We start from the raw sequence: 18,813 nt of genomic DNA, 5'->3' as shown, positions 1-18,813 counted from the left end.
GGAAAGCAGCAAAGATTTAAAAAAAAAAATAAAAAAATAAAAAAAAGGAGAAGAGCCATCACCCAATTTGTAGTGGAAAAAAAAAGGGAGAGATGGACATGCCTGGGAGCAGGGATCTGGGAACTCCTCTTCCTCCAGAAGAGACCAAGAATTGGCTGCAGATGCCTGGGAGGAATCTTTGGCAAGTGCCAGGCATGAATTTCCCCCAAAACATGAGTGATTCCCTCAGAATAACCTGGGGATGCTCCCAGGGAATTCCCTACCCACCAGGAAATACCAAAATGCTCCTGGAGGTGCCCATAGGAGCCACAGGAAGAAACAGGGCACAAACCTGACTCTGACATGAATAAAGATCTTCAGGAAACTGCCTGAGAATCCAACGTGTTTCCACCCAAGAGCTCAGCTGATCCCAGGGAAGGACAAATAAGATGAGACATGGAAATGATGCAAAACCTGCAACAGGTGAAGGGCTTGTCTGACATCCTGCAAAATAAAATGTCTTAGATGAAGGTTTTCCCTGCTGTTCTTGATATTGGGTACAACAACTGTTTGAAATTGCATTTTCATTACCCTTAGGAAGTTTGTTTACCTGATATCCTTTTCCCTGACATACTCTGGCACTCACACACTTCTCTCCTGCTAACAGCACTCACCATTTATAAGCTTTGCTGTGGAAATGCTCATTCTCCCTGTTCAAAAGGATCTGGGAAAACCTCACTGTCAGATTTAACATATTAACTCACTGTAACAGAGGCCAGAGAAGTTGATTTTGAATTAAATGCTATTAAATATTAATGGTTACACAGCAATGTCAGCCTGCAGCTATACACAGCACTGAAATATTCCTTAACTGCTGTCTGCTTTTCCTAAGCAGGATTCCAGGCTGAGTTAATGGCCTTTCTTAGGGCTCCCTCTACCACAAATGCTTTTGGTGGTTGAAACACTCTTGGTGTGTCTTAGAGCCTGTCAAACAAATTTCTTCAAGCAGCACTGCAGATGTTTTGAGTGATTTTGTGCTGAAACAAAGCCAGAGCCCTCTGATGGGCACCAGTCCTGCCTCAGCTGAGAATGCAGAAGGGATGCTGCCAGCCCTGGCACAGCTCAGCTGCCAAAATATGCCTGGCTTCTAGAAAAAAAAATCTGTGTAGGTACCTAATTCTGTCTGGATGCTGCTGTGGGGAAGATTTTTGGCAAACAAAACAATGTGGGATTGGCTGGTTTCATATTAATCCTCAAATCTGTGTGTGTGCAGTGCTGAACCTCAAGTCCTGTTTTGGAGTGAAGCAGATCTGGGCTTGATCACACCCTGAAACGTGGCAAATGCAAGATGGGAAGGAGCAGAAACCTGCAGCTTCAGCTTTGCAGTAGCCATGGTTTTCCTGCAGGGCAGCTCCCAAAGGGAAACCAAGGCTGATTTTCTGTGAGCAGAGTTAGAAATGTCAGCTTGTCCTTTGGACTGCTGGAGAATATTCTCCATGGTGGAGAAGAGGATTCATCTGTTGGTGAGAGCCAAAGGTTTAGTTGTGAGTAGAAAGGAAGGGGTTTATTAATTAGAAAATACTCATTGGGCAATTTAGATTTGGTTCAATTTGACTTTCCAGCAGTGCTCAATCCTCCTCTCTGAACCTTTCCCTTTGAGCTCAGGGTTGTGCTGATGACAGTGTGGGCAGCACTCTACCCAAGATCTGCCCTTCCTTCCCACATTTATCTGAAGAAAGAAAAAATTAGAAAAAGATTTAATTACTTTGAAAAAATTGGAGTTGGTTTCATTGCTCTTGCCCCCTGGGCTGTTGCTGTCCCTTCTCTTGAGTTAAATAATTCAGTGCACAATATTGCATCACTACCATGGTCCTGAAGGTTTGTTGAGGTATCTGCTCTTCAGGGATGCTCCTTGCACTGGGTAAATATTTAAGAACCATGATAAAAATCCATTTTGTTTAATTAGTGCTTAAATTATGCTGGGAATCACCCAGAGCACTGTACATTTGTTTCCACAGTGAGCAGTTGAGTGTCAGTGTGGATATATGAAATCTGAGATATAACAGAATAACTCACAGCCCAGAAGTCTGCAAGACTTCAAATAAAGTTTATTTATAGTGAAAACAGCAGGTAAGGACTATCCCAACTCTCCCAGGTGAAATGCCCAAATTAATGTGTTGGGAGTGCAAACCACAGAAGGCTTCTTCCCAAATTACCTGCTTTGCTGCAGTGGGTGTTTGCTCTGGGAGATTTGACAAACCTGTGCAGCCCCAGGGGTTGATAATGGATGATCAAATCTCGTGTTCAAGGCAGGAAAATAAAAAACAGGACTCACGTTGTAACATCATCAAGCAGAGCATTTCTGCTCTTGTGCTTGTCACTGCTCTGTAATGTTTTAGTAACTGTTAGGAAATAAATGTAGATTTTTATGGCAGTTTAATACAATATCAGTGTAATGTATCCACCCCCTTCATCTCTGTTTGCATCCAGGGCAAAGTGATGGGAAGGAGAACAAAAGCTTTGACTTGTAAAATGTACTGGTTTTCAAATTTCCCATTTCTAAATAATGTTTCTACCAAAAGACAATTATCCTGGGAGGAAGAAAAGGTTTTCCTACACCATAATTAGCACTAGAGTGCTGAAAAATGCAGTATTTCCAAGCCATTTGTATTTAGGGGTGTAAGAACGTTTTATATGTCATAAATTTTGGGGGAGGCAGAACGGATTTGTGCAGGGTTGCCAAACCCTGGTGTTTACTAAACCAGAGGATTTTGGGTTTTGCCTGATACTTTTCAATTCTCACTGGCTGCAAAACCCTTTTGTCCCAGGCATTGCTTCCACCAAATTCCCTTGCAGAAACTCAGGAGTTGCAGGACTCCCTACAAAGAAAAGGAGCCATGATCTGGTTTGGACTTTGAAGACCAATTTGGGCTGGTGAAAGAATCCCAGACTGATATGGGTTGGAAGTGACCTTAAAGTCACCCTGCCATGGGCCAGGACCCCTTCCACTACCCCAGGCTGCTCCAAACCCCATCCAGCCTGGCCCTGGGCGCTTCAGGGATGGAGAAAAGGTTTTTTTATTCAGCTTATTTAAAGAGCCAAGTTTTTTATTCGGCTTTAGCACTAGATGGAGCTAAAGGACTGAGAAGAAAAAAACACTGGCTGAGGCACAGGATGTGAGAAGAAGAGGGAAAAGCAATGGGGGCACAAATGCTGTTGGATCCTCTTCACTCTTCAGCTCTGGGACAAGAGCCAGACCCTGTCTGAGCAGTGTGGAATTGTCAGCACTTGAGAGGGGTCAGTGGGGTGTTGTGGGGTGGGGTGTAAACCATGAGTAGGAGTCCTGGTTTGAAGGACAGGTGTCTGCCAATAAAGGCAGAAGCTTTTCTTTTAAATGGAGAATGTAAACTCCCCTTCTTCCAAATTATTATAACAATTTTGAAATTAAGGGGCTCTCAGGAAAAGGAATGTGAACAGGAATTAAAGTTCTTTACTAGCAAAATTAAAATAGAAATACAGAATTACAAAGAAAAATCCCAAACACTGCCAGAGTCAGAATCCAAGCTGACACCCATCAGTCAGTCAGGGTGGTGGCACAGTCCCATTCAATGGTGGCTGCATCCTCCTGCAGGGGCAGATGTGGCTCAGCTGGAGCAGTGCTCCTGGAGAAGGTGCAGTTTCCTCTGAAGCTCCAGGGATGATGTGGAAGGGTCTGGTTTTCCTCTGGAATCCAGTGGGAAAGGCTGCTCTGCTGTTCCAAATCTCAGTTTTTATCTGGGTAGGAAATGTTTGTCTCCTCCCCCTGGGTGGAGCATCTCCCAGTGGGATGATGGAATTTTATCAGTCATGCACTGGGACTCACTGGCCATGAACAGGAGATATCTCCTGGAGGGAGGATGGGCTGTGGGAAGATAAAGATGATTGCCCAGCTGGTTTAAAGATGGCCCATTAGCAGATAATGTGTGCCAGGAGATCAGGGTCACTGCCACACCCAGTTTTTAACAATGGCCCATTAACAGGTGATATCTCCCACAGGGATAAGAATCGCTGCCACACCCAGTTTTTAACAATGGCCCATTAACAGGTGATACCTCCTGGGTGAAGGGTGGGTCATGGGAAAGATAAAGATGATTGCCTCAGCTGGTTTAAAGATGGCCCATTAGCAGATAATATGTGCCAGGAGATCAGGGGCACTGCCCCACCTGGCTGCAGCAAATGGGGACAGAATTCACATTTCTGGCCTCATCCTGTATTGCAACCCAAGACAGCAGGATATGCTGGACAGCAGCACTCAGCACGTGGATCCCAGTTTCTGACAAATCCTTGAGCAGAGCTTGTCCCTGCATGTTATCAAGGGCCTTCCAAAACTGCATCCCCTCAGCTTTCAACCTGAAGCACCCAGGAATAACCCCAAGGGACACCAGTGCAGGGAAAAGATACAATTTTTGTGTTTATAAAATCATTTTTACATGACTGGGTTTAGTGGTTTACTGGGTGGCTTTTTATTTATCATTTCAAGAAACTTCTATTTAGGTTGTTACACTCTGGAATTTCCCCTTCTGTCCCATCCAGGTAAAAAAAACCTGGTAATAATCAGATAAAACAAGGAAATAACACTTTATTTTCAAGCACAATATCCCTGGGTTGATGCAGTTAAGAATTTTAACTCTCCTTATCCATCCTACTGTGATTTTTATCAAATTTCACTATAATTTTTTATCAAATATATATCAATCCTATTGCAAATCATTATCAGTCCTATCCCATGGCAAAGATCTGCTGCTGCACCAGATTTTGCCTATATTAACCTGAGTATTTCTGTAAAGATTTCAGTAAAACTCAACAAGCTGTTTTCTCATTTGTTCCACGAGTGTAGAAACATTTAATGAAATTGCTTATGGTTTAGTGATTTGTATGACATAAACAATATCTCCCTTCTGTCAGACCTGGGCCAATCTTAAATTGCTTGAGGATGTAAACATGACAAAACAAACCCAAACAATTTAAATTAAATGCCTCATGTACCTGGGGACAGATTATCTGTTCTGCTTCCATCTTCCCATTCACAGTGGGGGTTCCTGTTTGTTGTTCATTGTTTTATTGCACAAATACTTCAGTGCCAAGGAATAGCACAGGGATGAGGGGATGGGCACCAAAGAAATCAAGAGTCCTTGTAAATCTACAGTTTTATTGTAGAAAAATAAAATATCCTGAGCTGGAAGAGGCCCATAAGGATCATTTGAGGTGCTGGAACAAGCTCTGAGAGCAAAGACAGAGCTCTGGGACATGGGCAACAAGCAGAGCTGTGGGCAGCAAGGAAGGGGGAAGGAGGTTTTTTGTCACTCCATGGGGCAAGAAGTTTTTTAGTGCACAATTCTCATTTCTCTCAGGATGGTGCTGAAGCCAGCTCCAGCTTGGATCTTCTGGATTCATTTTTGTCATGTGAATTTACCTTCCTTCCTTTGTTTATCTCAGGTTATAAATGGAATAGAGATGTTTGGGTGGGCCAGGGACTGTCTTTGTCTGGTGCCAGTGCAAAGAACTCTGATCTGTGATATCCCAGAGGAGCTGTGGCTGCTCCATCCCTGGATGTGTCCAGGGACAGTGAGAGGTTTATTTACTGATATTGAGGGCTTGAAAACTTTACAAATGTGTAGCAAGGAGAGTCTGGGCAAAAAAATAGAGGAAAGTCAGGATGTAGCTGGAAAAGCTGGCAGTACCTTATGGAATCCTAAACTCTGCTTGCCTGCAAGTGGAACATGTGGCACCACAAACCATCCCCTGAGGCTGTGTCAAGCAGAGCTGTCAGATTTCCAGCACCAGAGACATCCCTGTGATCACTGGAGCCACGATCAGCTCACGCCTTGGTGCGTCCAGCACTGAGCAAGGTGGTTAATCACCAATTAGGGTGACAAAAATGAGGGTTGGGAAGGAAAAGAGCTGCTGTTGGGATATCACACTGGCTTTGGCATCAGTCAGGAGCAATACATCAAAGAGAGCAGCAGAAAATCTGATGTCACCTACGTTCCTCCCATGCAAGTTTTAATTTTAGCTCTGGATTGGCTGAGCTGTGTCACTGAGCTCCACGCTCACACAGCTTTTCCATGACTAAAACTGGCTCCCAAGGACGATGTGAGGAGCAGGATGTTGAGACCCAAATGCATTTCAGAGGAGTCATTCTGGGTAGAGCATCAGAGTGAAGCTGAGCCTCGCAGCAGGGCGGGGAAGTGAAGCCAAATTGCAATTTCATTCGTGGTGCTCCTCAAGTTTTTCCTGGTTTCTGGGGAAAGCAGATGGGAGGCAGCTCAGTTCAAGCAATGAACTTATGACTGTGAGAGCTTTATTTTATATTTTATTTTATTTTTTTTGCCAAGAGACAGCTGTAATTGATTTCCTTGCACTGGGAAAAGTTATGTTTGGGAGACAGTGTGTTACTTACCACTGATATAGAGGGAATTTTCAGCTGGGGCCTTTGGCATAGGTGGAAAGTTATAATTTGAACAAGCAAAGGGTGAGACTTTGTAATCCTTCACCTGGATATTGCTGTACAGAGCCTTGCTTGCTCTGGAGGCATTGATATGGAAAAAATGTGCAAGAATGAATTTTCTGTCTTTTTCAGATGTGAAATTTGCCTTCGCCCTTCGGTTCTCTCCTGTCAAATCACTGCATGAGCCCACGGGATGTCAAGAGATAATGTGGGCAGTGACATCAGCTTGGAAATGGAGTCTGGAAAGTTGAAAATAGTCTAGCAGTCCCTATTAACTTATTCCTATTTTTTTTTTCCTAAGCCTTATAAAACATTCCACGGTTGAAGCCAAACTCTGTGGTAGGATTGAAATGCCAGCAGTTGATTGACTCTGCCAGCACCACCCTCAATCCAAGAGTGATTGAATGAAGCATTTTGAGTGTGTCCTTTGATAACCCCCATTAAGGGATTCTTGTATTTTCCTTTAAATCTGAACTTTTGTCTTAAATTTGTGATTTTTTTTTTTTGTTTGTTTGTTTTAAAATTGAACTCTGGGCTTAGAAGTGCTCAAGGCAACAAAATTCTGGGGCAAAGAGTGAACCAAATACTGCTAGAGAAGGACCTCTAATAAATGAGAATATTTTTCATAGAATCATGGAGTGGTTTGGGTTGAGAGGGATCCTCAAGACCAAACCCCAAGTTCCAACCCTCCTGCCACTAGACCTGGTTGTTTTGCTCTGAAAACAAAACAAAAAAAAAACCCAAACATTTCTGGATAATTGACTGGCCCAGCCACCTGGATGCCATTAGGATTGTTTGTTCCCAGTGTCAGCTCCTGTTGTGGGAATGGCAGCAGTTGGAAGTGTGGCTGTCAAAGCAGGGTAAATCTATTTGTGTATCTTTAATGCAAGACCAGTTTTAAAAGACAAGAGACTTCCTGAAAGAAATGAGTCTTGAAATCTAAGTCTTGCTGGGTAACTAACCCAAAAAACACCTTCCATTATTTAGGTTGTAAGCAATAAAAAATATTCTTGCTCACAATGGAGAGATTTCTCCATATATACTTGTTTCTGCTGTAAACTTGATGAATCTGTAATGCACTGCTTAATTAAACATTGCAGGAATATTGCTTTGGAGAGGAAACAAGTAATGAAGGGGATACAGTAAATTTTGGTGATTACAGATACAATTGTTTAGCCCAAGCATTGCATGGTCTGTTTTGCAGGTTAAAAAATAAAAAAATCCCAAAGAACACAATTTCGATTAAGCTCTGCCTTGCACTGCTAGCAATGGATTAGGCTATTAAACTATATTTTTTTCCATTAATAAAACAAATGTTAATGCATTGTTTGATGCTAATAACGAAACCATTGTAGGAAGCACAGCTCCTTCCATTAACATTTCTCATATCTTGTCAGGGCTGGGGATGCATTCAGAGCTTTTCTCATCCAGGTGAATTGGGAAGGCACAGCAGGGACTTGCTGCCCTCTTAGTCTGCTTTGTGTTTCCATGTTCTCATGGACAAGGCTGATCCAAGGCTGAACTTTAAATACATCAAACCATCTGCTACAGCACATCACTGGCTTCATTAAATGTTATTAATTCTTAGCAGAGCGAGGCAAGGAAGAGATTCTGCTAAGCTCTGCCTGTTTCTAGAATCTATTAGGAGGCTGGAAATGCTCCACCAGCTCTCCTGGTGCTGCACAGATGAAGAGCTGCCTGCCCTGAGATTTTTGCAGTGTAGTTTGTTTTGGGCACAGCCACAAAACCCTGGAGTTGGGATTCCCCATCTCCAGCAAATGCAGCATGGCTGGATCTGGCTGCCCTGCTGGGGTAGGTGTGTGTGTAGTTAGGAGGGCATGGGGATGGTTTAACACCTTGTCTAGCTGATAATGGCTTGATTTTTACCTTTTCCAGATACTTGGGAGAAAGTTCAGGAGTATAGGAGGAAAAATCTGGTGTCTTCAGGGGGCTCAGACTGGGTGCCTTACTGGGGTGGGGTTGTGTACATTGATCAGGGCATGGGAATGGTTTAAAACCTCATTCAGCTGTTAATATCTTGATTTTTGTCTTGTCCAGAGACTTGGGAAAAACACTGAGCTCAGGAGGAAAGATCTGATTCCTTCAGCTGGCTGCAGCTGGGTGTTGTTTGAGGATTTTTCCTCCCCATCCCTTTGTCAGAAATGGTTGTGCATTAATCCTTTTACCCCTGGCAATTCTGTCAGCTGGCTGGAGAGAGAGCAGGAGAGAAAGCACCTGCACAATGTTTATTCTGCCTGTTGTAAAGCTTTGGCCAGACACCCAAATTGTGGATATTTGAATGCAAACAATGATAGCTGCAGATAAAATCCAGTTAAGGGGATGGCTGGGAGCTCCCCATCAGTGATTTGGGTGATGCTGCACACGACATTTTCTCTTCCAAGGGAGAGCAGAGGGCACGGGCAGCTCTCTGGAGCCTCAGCAAAAGCTGTTTCCAAATTCTGCTGGAGCTGTGTCTGTCACAGGTGTCTGTCACAAGCAGGATGGCAGTGCCTTCAATCACCAGTAAATGAAGTCAAAGGCAAAACAAGCTCCTGGTATGTTGGGGCTGTAGCCACAGCTGTGCCCTCTTCATCCAGAGCAGCAATTTGTGTTAAAAGACTGTCAGGGAGGCACAGTTGGTGAGTCAAAGGCTCATAAATACCCAGAAGCCAAGCAGGTTCAAAGAAATGCTGCTGTGCTATTAAGGAGAACATTTCTGAGTCCTCCAGCTGTGTGACTGTATCAATTCTAAAATGTACCAATTTACAAATGTGCCTCAAACAGCAAACCCAGCCATTTACTGGGATGCTTCTGAAATCTGTGCAGACCTTAATTTTCTTATCTGTTGTGTCAAGGCTTGGTAGAAGGCTTGATTAAAAAAAAAGCAGTTGAGGTGTAAATGCTGACATCTAAATGGTGCAGAAATAGTATTTATTTAAATGCATTTAATGAGTGATTTTGGAAATGTGGCCCTGTTTTTAGAGTTGCAGCAGTGACTCTTCCTAAAACTAAGCAGGGCTTAGTCACACACTGCTTGTCTTTTGCTGCCAAGATAATTTCTCTGCTCCCTGGCAGTCCCCAGGCTCGTGGTGTTCAACACTGGACAAACCCAGCAGGCTCAGCACCCTTGAGCTTTTATTGAGAGCAGGGAAGGGGAGCAGCCTGGATTTTGGGGTTCAAAGGGCTGATGTGCCCTTCTGTGCACTCCTGGCAGGTTGTTTGGTCTCACAAGGTAAAACCTTGACTTGTGTGAGCTCAGCTTCAGTTCTGCTAGTGTTAACAGTTTTTATAAGTATTTAAATTAAAATGAATTATCTTAAAGCTTTGCTTTAGCAACAAATTAAACATCCTCCAACTATTTTGGCATGAATAAAGCTTTCCATTAGGCAGCAAATTATTATTCTGAGTAGGACAGATAAAAATTGATTTTTATCTACAGCTTTGATGCCTTCAGCCCTCAGCCCTGCCCTTCTGGGTGCAGGTGGAGTGTCTGCCCATTCCTACCTGGAAATCTCCTTCAGGAGCTGCCATCCATGGAAAATTATGGCAAAATTCCACTGTTGTTTGGAATAAAGCTGTAGCAGGGGATTCCTAATCCCTTTTCTCCCCAAGACACTGTTTTGTGTGTTGGGCCACATTAATGTTATATAGTATTAGGTGAAGCAAATACACTGTATTTGAGTCCCTGCCCTGTAATTACACATTACACAGTTCAGTAGCTGGAAATAAACTAAGTTCTGAAAAAATATGGTTGTTTCTGCTAACACTGTAATACTTGGGCTTGTAATTTCCCTCTTGTGCAGTCTTTATTTTTTTCTGAAACACTTAAGTGGTCGTGTTTAGGTTTTATTAGTCTTTTTTTGTTTGCCTACCTTCTCCAGCATATTCAAAGTGTCCCCTATTCAAACTCATGTAATTTTAATTAAATTCAATACAACATTTTTCCTTTCTGTATTAATGTACCTGTGTTGGCTCTTATAATACAGGCTCAAATATTGCAAAATTTAAAATTCAGCTCTTTGATGAAAGAGAAAAACATAAAGAGAATGCAGCTGGTGAAACCAACTGTTGGAGCAGCTGATGAATATAACCTCCTGCTCAGGTATAGAGCGTAAAACCCTGTTGTACAGACACTTCCCTCCAGATTGAATGAGACCTGAAATTTAATTCATTGTTGAAGAGGGTTTGTTTTAAAAAAACTCTCTGGGGAAGTGTTGTGCTGCTGCCTGGAAAGGCTGAGCTGGAACAGAGACTAGGCAAAGCAAAAGGGATAAAATAGGAATTTATTGAAAGAATTCACCTTGGGCAGTGCCAGAGCCTGGCTGGGGCTGCACCCAAATCAAATCCCAGATGGATCCTGGTCATGGGTTTTAAACTTTTATAAGTTTTGGTTCATTTACATCTTGGGGTCAATTATCCAACCACAGCTCCAGGCTATGAAGTCTCAGCCCCTTTCCCTCACTGTTGTTTCTGCTTTTTGGGTACCAGTTGTCCTTGATTCTCTGGCTGGGAAAGGATTGTTTTGTTTAACTCTCCTGTGAAGAGAACTTACTAACACCTAACTAACACCTTACTAACACCTAGCATGAGGTTTCAGAGTTACACACTAAGCAGCACAGATTCTGGAAAATATGAAAGCCAAACCCCAAGGCATCAGTGCCTTTCTGCACAGCACAGAGGTGAGCTCAGTGTTACCTGTGTAACACAGCTGATGGACAAGATGGTGAGATTTGCCAAAAAATCACATTAAAGACCTTGAGATATTGGGATTTGCTGCCACTCAGATCTGCAGGAGCAGGTGGTGGCAGTGACAGTGGCTTTCTCACCCTCACTGACACCAAGTCCTTTAAACCTTTCACCAAGGGATGTTGACACCTGACACCAAGTCCTTTAAAAGCTTTGCCTTTTCTGATGAAAGTGTAAGGATTTCAGAGCACATGTGGAAAGCAGCTCTCCTTCAGGCTCTGGGTTGAATGCTGAGCTCCTGGTATGGCTCTGAGGTCAGTGGGACTGGGTGCTCACCCCTCCTGTGGGTGCTGGGAGCTTTCTGAACATCCCAGCTGGGGATTTATTTGGAAAGACAGGTGTCTGCTAAGAAAGGAAGGAGCCTGTCTTTGAAATGTAGAATGTAACCCCTCTTCCTCCAAATTATTATAATTTTGAAATTAAGGGGCTCTCAGGCAAAGATATGGGAATTAGGAATAACAGTTCTTCACTAGGAAAATTAAAACAGAAATGCAGAAATTACAAAGAACAATCCCAACCCCTGCCAGAGTCAGAATCCAAGCTGACACAGTCAGTCAGTCAGGGTGGTGGCACAGTCCCATTCCATGGTGGCTGCATCCTCCTGCAGGGGCAGATGTGGTTCAGCTGGAGCAGTGCTCCTGGAGAAGGTGCAGTTTCCTCTGAAGGTCCAGTGATGATGTGGAAGGGTCTGGTTTTCCTCTGGAATCCAGTGGGAAAGGCTGCTCTGCTGTTCCAAATCTCAGTTTTTATCTGGGTGGGAAATGTTTGGCTCCTCCCCCTGGGTGGAGCATCTCCCAATGGGATGATGGAATTTTATCAGTCATGCACTGGGACTCACTGGCCATGAACAGGAGATATCTTCTGGAGGGAGGATGGGCTGTGGGAAGATAAAGATGATTGTCCCAGCTGGTTTAAAGATGGCCCATTAGCAGGAGATATCTCCACAGAGATAAAGGTCACTGCCCCGGCTGGTTTAACAGCTGGTGATGGAATCCAGACTTCTGGCCACATCCTGTATTGAAACCTGAGACAGAGGTCCCTCCCAGCATCTGAGATGTCACAGCACCTTGTCCTTGAATGTTCCCAGCAGGGAAGAGCTGCTCTGAGAGCTGTGGGCTGGACAGGCAGCTCTGCCACCTCCCAGTGCTGCTGAAGTGCTCTGGGTTGCCAGGGGAGGGAATGGGTGAGGAAGTTTGGATGGATCCCCTGCTGGTGATTTATATCAATTATTAGAGCAGCTTTGTGGCCAGATCAGGACTGGCATTTTTCACCCACCTTTGAAAATAAGATGCTTGTGCTCTGCAAACTTCTTTTTGTGGTTGGTTTTTTGGTCCTGAGCTCCCTAGAACTCTGCTCCAGCCACTGCTTCCCATATGCTCACTTGGCTTTGGGAAGGGCTCTCTGGGCAGCCATCCAAGAGGAGCCAGATCTTCCTCTGCGGATAATGTTGTCTCTTTTAACAGCAGAAAATAATCAAATATTCAAGAGATTGGATAAAGGCCTTGAAAAGAGCAATTAATTTGATGCACTGAAAGTTTGCAGATCAATTTTCAGCAGTGGGCAGCCTTACTTGACAGGCCTAAATGATATTGTCACACATAAAGATGAGGATGTCTGTGTGATCTGCAGATTGTTTCATTGCTCCTTGCTCGTTACATGTGCCCCAGCAGAGAAGATTTTTCCATCACTGTGCATCCAGGTGACCTTCAGAAGAACATCCATGGACCCCTTCCCCTCTGCACTCACTTCCCTCTGCTAAATGTGAAGTGGACCTATGAATTTAGGAAAAAAAAAGACATTTGTGGCCCATTCTCTCATCAGTTATTTTTTTTCCAGGCTCAGAGGCTGCACTAAACCTGTTCACATGAACCTCAAAGTGTTTGCCTTCATTTTCCCTATGCTCCTTCACTACCAGCTCCTCTGCCCTGTCCAGGAGAACAAACTCCTGATTTTACATTGGTTTTATAATTGATAGAGAAAAATTATCTCACATTCAGTGTGAGCTCTTCTGTAAGAAACTCAATTTTAGCAGTTTCCGCCCAACTGTGTGGTCAGTCTCTTACAGATTCTTCTTGCTTTTGCAGAAACCTTCAGAGTGTGATAAGAACACAGTGGGTTATTTCTGTTTTGGAATTGTCCACCTCTGTATTAGCTGATGAATTATTTGCAGCTCAGCTGTTTCCATGTCATTGCCTTAAGTTTGTTCTTTAATAGAGAAGGAATCTGCAATGGCTTTCCTCTCCTTAAATCTGTATTCCTCTGCTGTCTCATCTGTTTAATACATTTCTTTTACAAACCTAGACTTATGTTTTAGCCTAATGCCAGCAAGAGCTCTGGAAAGATTTATTCTTCTGGGCCCTAATGTGAAATGAGTAATGCTACAACTGGCTCCCTTGGTAGCAGCAACACGTTTTACTACTGATTGTCAGAAACAATAAAAAAGAGAATACATTGGTAGTTTCTTTGCTATTTGCTTCCTGGGATTTTTGTCCTGGATTAACCTCCACAAATACATTGCATGAGTAACTTTGGAGAAGTTCTCAGCGTGTGTGGAGGAGAGAAACGGGAGGAAAAAAGAGTTGTTGCTACAGTTTTTAATAATAAACATTAAGAGAATGAAGGGTTCATGGCAAGGGTGTGGTGACCCACTGGGCAGCCACTGGCAGGTGTCCCACTGTGTTTTCCAGAGCACAGAAATCATCTCTCAGCATGGAATTTGCATGTCCACTGCTGGAATAAGTTGTGTCTCAACTTGGCCAACACACAACCAGAGTGTGTGCTGCAGGTAAGACTCAATTCAAAGCTTTTAATATTTCAATTCTCTTAAAAAAGCTAAGATTTGTCAAATTCTGGGTTCTAGCCCAGCCCAAGGGATAAGTGTGTTCTTTTAAAGCCAAGCTTGACCACTTGGCTCAGCATCAGAGCTGGATTTGTTTTATTAGTTTTGCTGGGAAATGCAAGTGCTTTCTGCTCTACTTATTAAATAGATGAACATGGACTTATTTTATAGATAAAAATTCTATGAAATTAATCGGCTCACAGCCATCCAAGGTCTGAGTGAGTAGACAGAGAAATCTTCAGTGCTGAGTGCTGTTGGGCTTTTACACAAAGGAATTATGGAAAGATATAAAAAGAAAGCTGATGTCTGGATTTCAAATTGAAAGGAAACCAAGCCTGATATCTGAAAGTTGATATAACCCCTCCTAGAGCAGGTCAGGAGTGCTTCAAACTGCCCCAGTTTGGTGAAGTTCAGGAGTTCTTGTTATTTAAAATACATAAATGACCCGTGAGTGTCAGGAAAGGAGGGAACTGAAGTAGCTGTGGGAAGAGCCTCCAGGGAAAAGGCTCTTTCCTTTTTTCTGTGGAGGCTGGGTGAAGGAAACATCACTTTTCTCCTTGGCCAAAAGAGATCTTCCAAGGCTTAAAGGCCAGGACCTGATTGTGGCAGAGTGATGTTGATTGAATGCTGTTGCACATTGTCCTTAATGACTTAACAAGGTTTCTAATGCAGTTTGTGCCTTCCTTCCACCTCCAAGTCCCTGCTTCCCTTTGGGTCTTGGCAGGGAATATTGCTCTCCCCCAGCAATAATCACTCTTTTATCCTTTCCCATGTTCTCTCCCATGTGTCATTTTCTGATTTGTGTGTTGAGCTGCACAAGTGAGTTTTTCAGAGCAGTTTATCTGGCTGTTTTACATCAGTCTTGGGCACACTCTTCATTGCCCTGTCTTCTTTATCTCTCACACACTCCTTCCAAAATCTGCCTGTGCAAACACTAGAGCAAAAGGATAAGTTTTGCAGAAGTGGTGGCTGAGTTTTGGGAAGCACTGTGATATAATTTCAGTGGGGTTTGGACAGATCTGTCCCATTCCATGTTTCTCTCTTGGCTCTGCCTTGGTGAATTGCTCCTTGACACCCTCACTGTGCTGAATAGGACACGGGGAGGATTTTACATTTGTTTTACATGTGTTGGACTAAACTTCCAGAGGCTTAAAAATCTAATATCCCACCTGTCCTTTCTATCATTCACTTGAGAAGGACGAAAGGCAATTAAAATCACAGCAATGTCAGGAGCATGACAGGAGCTGACGGTTTTGGGTTGTGGAGCGTTGCTCGCTATGAATGGCTCTGCAGAAATTGTCACATCTCATCTTTGTCTCCTGTCAGAGCTCCCTTTCCCAAAATGCTGCTGGGCTCTCCAAATTGCAATGATTTCGAAACAACTACCTTGTCTAAATTTTTTTATTTTTCACCCAAGCAAAGGCGCAGGGAAGTGATGCTACAGAGAATTTCTGGCTGTGCCAATCCTGGAAGTGCCAAAGCCAAGTTGGACAGGGCATGGAGCAACTTGGGACAGTGAGAAATGTCCCTTCCCATGGCAGGAGGTGGTACTGGATGGGATTTAAGGTCCTTCCAACACAAACCATTCCATGGTTCTGTGATTCTATGATTTTCCAGAGCCAGCAGCTCAGTGTGGGGAGGGAGTGTTTGAGCTCGGCGTCGCTGCTGTCAGCAGTGATTTAACAGTTTATGCAGCTCCAGCCCAAGAGGAAAATCAAACATTTACACTTTGCTAGGAATGGGAAGCAAACTTTGCATTGCAGCTGTGCTGAGAAGTTGGCTGTGATGAGACACCCAGGATGAAATGCAAAATTTGTTTCTATTACTTTGTTTCTATTCTACTGTTAAACCATTTTACTCTGGTAGAAACCCCATGTCGGCCACATCTGGGCACAGCTGGATGAGTGATTATAAAATGTGGGATGGCTTTTGCCTTGCAGTTTATGGCCTAAATAAATAGTTCACAGCATGAGGGTTGATGTGAATAAATGAGCACTGGCCAAGGAACAGTGATGCAGAGACACCTGGGCAAGCTGGGTCCCAAAATCAGCCCATTTCTAGGTGAGAGTTCATGGCATGGAGAAAATATTAAGTGTGATTTGAATTAAATTCCATAGGATTTTCCTTGTTGAATCCCAGTTTACCACTTAAAATGTAATTTTTGGAGGACTTTAATGAGGTCTTTAAATAGCTTGCAGCTGTGTGAGCCCTGAAAATATAGAAATAAAATCAAAATTGGCTTTGAACACCTGTGAGCTTGGGATTTGGCTGGGAGCTCTGTGCTCCTTCCCCATCTCATGTTGGCATGTACATAACCATGGTTATAATCTGGAAGAGATGTGTTTTAAAATATCATTTAGGTGAAGTGTGACTCTTCACTTGGTAAATAAAAGGAAATCAGAGGAGGGAAAGGAAATCAGATTTTACAGAGACATAAATGGATTCTGGGGCTAGATCTCCAAGCCAAATTTATTGCAAGGTTTGGTGAAGTTATTTGAAAAATGGACCTGCAAAATTCTAAATAAATTAATTCCTAAATTGGAATATTTATGGCCTCAAAATCAGCTGAAGATTGGAGCTTGTGAGAGTAAATTGTGCCCCTGGGACTCCAGGTATTGCTCTTAGCTAAGGAGGTTTATAGAGAGAGCAGTGAGTGGAGGTAGATGCAGTGAACTCAGTTTTTGGGAGCTAAGACTGAATTATAAGTTTTGTTTTTGCAGTTTGTGCTACCATCAGTACCTAAAGATGGATTTATAGTTTCTTAAATAAATTCATCACCATGTAGACAGGATTTGCTATTCTCTTTTGCAGAGGGAGAGACCAAGCTCCTATTTTGACTTGGATTTTTCCCCCTTTAAATAATCAAAGCAGATAAAGAACCCCCATCTCCATGAGTTTGCCAGCAGGGGTGACTTGTGGATCACACCCCTTTCTAGAGGAGTGTTTCTGCTTGAGGCTGTGCCAGAGGTCCCAGATGATTCCCTCTGGAATGGGGGGCTCCATGTGCCAGCACTGCCCCACTGACCTGTAATTTCCAGACAGGATGGAATTCAGCCTCTGTGGTGGGAGAAAAAGTGAATTTCCTCAGGAATCTGGTATTTCACACTGCTGCTAAGCAGTTTGGATATCATCTTTAACACTTATTTTGATCCTTGCAAAGCAGCTTCAAAGTTTATTTATAGATTTAGACCACAAAATGCCGACTGACTGACTTGGATCCACAAGGAGAATTTCAAAGAGCTTTTCTTTATGCATTCCTGTAACAAGACTGCTGGAAAGTTTGTTCTAGAGTGGGAAGGTAAAGGTCTGGTAAAGAATTGACCTCTGATCAGACTGGAAATGTAAATGCATGCTGATCATGGTCCAGAGTTCATGTGTTTGACTTTGGGGTTGAGCTCTAGCATAAGGGCTTTGATGCAAAGGCAGATGCAAGGGGATGTTGTATCACAGATTAGCCTTGAAAATCATGAAGGAAGTTGGTTTTCTTAATCGAGGAAAGTTACAGAAAAAACCCAAATTTTTTACAGTTTTATTGGTGAATATAAATAGAAATATCACAGGGACTTGCTGCTAATGCAATATTGTGCTGCACGGGAGGTGGGCTGATGATTAAAACCCTTTTCCACCCTCAGCGAGTGCTTTGCTGCTCCCCAGGCAGTGAGAGGGAAATCCATTCAATCCATCCTTGTAGCTGGAGCTTTGCATTGGCACAGGGATCTGAACTCTCTTTTACCCTCTGTCCCAGCTCACTCGAATCAGACACTGCCAGGGCTGAGAATATTCTGCCATAAAAACAAAGCACCTGAAAGATCATCAGGGAATTTCAGCTGTAGGGCACAGTCATTCTCCTCCTCCTGGCATTGTTGTGATGTCAGGAATTCCAGATGTTCCTATAAAGCAAACGTATTTGTGGATGGTGTCTGCCACTGTTTTGGGTTGCAATATAGGATGTGTGCAGAAATGTGAATTCTGTCCCCATCTGCTGCAGCCGGGTGGGGCAGTGCCCCTGATCTCCTGGCACATATTATCTGCTAATGGGCCATCTTTAAACCAGCTGGACAATCATCTTTATCTTTCCCATGACCCACCCTTCATCCAGGAGGTATCACCTGTTAATGGGCCATTGTTAAAAACTGGGTGTGGCAGTGACCCTGATCTCCTGGCACACATTATCTGCTAATGGGCCATCTTTAAACCAGCTGGGCAATCATCTTTATCTTCCCACAGCCCATCCTCCCTCCAAGAGATATCTCCTGTTCATGGCCAGTGAGTCCCAGTGCATGACTGATAAAATTCCATCATCCCACTGGGAGATGCTCCACCCAGGGGGAGGAGGCAAACATTTGCTACCCAGATAAAAACAGATTTTGGATAGCAAGGTACCTTCTTTCCCACTGGATTCCAGAGGAAAACCAGACCCTTCCACATCATCCCTGGAGCTTCAGAGGAAACTGCACCTTCTCCAGGAGCACTGCTCCAGCTGAGCCACATCTGCCCCTGCAGGAGGATGCAGCCACCATTGAATGGGACTGTGCCACCACCCTGACTGACTGACTGTGCCAGCTTGGATTCTGACTCTGGCAGGGTTTGGGATTGTTCTGCATTTCTATTTTAATTTTCCTAGTGAAGAACTGTAATTCCTATTCCCATATCTTTGCCTGAGAGCCCCTTAATTTCAAAATGATAGTAATAATTTGGAGGGAGGGGGTTTACATTCTCCATTTCAAAGAGAAGCTTCTGCTTTTAATGGCAGACACCTGTC

The 18,813-nt window shown here is 43.5% G+C and overlaps 1 long non-coding RNA gene across 1 annotated transcript; it reads left to right on the top strand.

Annotated features, from left to right (window-relative positions):
• Window positions 1–5,652: 5,652 nt before the first annotated feature.
• Window positions 5,653–6,953, top strand: LOC306813520. Its single transcript, XR_013776995.1, has 2 exons — window positions 5,653–5,867; window positions 6,599–6,953. It is a non-coding gene; the product is annotated as an uncharacterized lncRNA (long non-coding RNA).
• Window positions 6,954–18,813: the final 11,860 nt, after the last annotated feature.

The sequence above is a fragment of the Erithacus rubecula genome, assembly GCF_903797595.1.
Source record: "Erithacus rubecula genome assembly, chromosome: 29".
Taxonomy (NCBI): domain Eukaryota; kingdom Metazoa; phylum Chordata; class Aves; order Passeriformes; family Muscicapidae; genus Erithacus; species Erithacus rubecula.
The sequence above is the reverse complement of the archived record's forward strand: the minus strand, read 5'-3'. Positions and strand labels throughout refer to the sequence as shown.